This window comes from Triticum dicoccoides, chromosome 2A (assembly GCF_002162155.2).
Source record: "Triticum dicoccoides isolate Atlit2015 ecotype Zavitan chromosome 2A, WEW_v2.0, whole genome shotgun sequence".
NCBI classification, from domain to species: Eukaryota; Viridiplantae; Streptophyta; class Magnoliopsida; order Poales; family Poaceae; genus Triticum; species Triticum dicoccoides.
Window position 1 is genome coordinate 67391010 of NC_041382.1, and position 1092 is coordinate 67392101.

The window sequence follows — 1092 nt, forward strand, 5'->3', positions numbered from 1 at the left end:
GCGGGGGGAGAGCCCCTAGAGGGCGAGGGGGTGGGGGGAGAGCCACTACAGGGGGTCGCGGCCAGAAACAGCGCACCCTCACCGACTTAGGGGTGTTTCCTTCAAGGCACTCCTCTAGTGAGGTACCCTCTAACGAGGAGGAAGAGGACGAGGAGGTTCGGGAGGAGGAGGAGGAAGTTGGGGAGGGGGCACTAGTAGAAAACAGGGCTTTGGTCCAGGCCGGGTCAGCCCATTAGTCCCAGTTCAGTCCAGAACCGGGACCAATGTGGGCATTGGTCCCGGTTCGTGAGCCCAGGGGCCGGCCGGGCCACGTGGGCCATTGGTCCCGGTTCATCTGGACCTTTTGGTCCCGGTTGGTGGGATGAACCGGGACCAATGGGCCTCGCTCCTGGCCCACCACCATTGGTCCCGGTTGGTGGCTTGAACCGGGACCAAAGGCTCCTCTTTAGTCCCGGCTCATGTCACCAACCGGGACCAATGAGGTGCCTATATATACCCCTCGCTCGCGAGCAGAGCACCCCAGTGCTCTATTTTTCTCTGGCCGAGGGGGAGAGGGCTTGGTGGTGCTCTAGCTCACCTCCTATGCACACAAGGTGTTCGATGGAATGCCCGAGCCACACTACTTAAGCTTTCTCCTCTCCAAGCTCGACATCCAAGCTCCATTTTCCATAATATTTGTCTAGGTTTAGTGGTCCGTCACGCCCCGTCCCCGTCTTCACCGCCGTCGATCACCCGCGCCGAGCTCATCGCCGGCACCATCGTGGTGAGCCTCTTGTTTTATCTTTTTTCTGAAAGGAAAAATATTCTTACTTGTATGTTTACATAGATACTTGTATTATTTTCTTACTTTTATTATTGCATCTTATATAGTGCGATGGTTTTGGTGTCGGCCCTCGTCCTGTCTATGATTCGGATGTGGTATATATATTATCTTTATAGCTATTGGTTCATTTATTGTTTATAAAAATTATGCCGACCAACGTGACATAGATTTTATTTATGTAGGATGTATGTGGATCGGAAATGCCAACCGACCCTATTATCGAGAGGTTAAATTTAGTTGAAGAAGAAAACAATTTGTTGAAGGAAAAA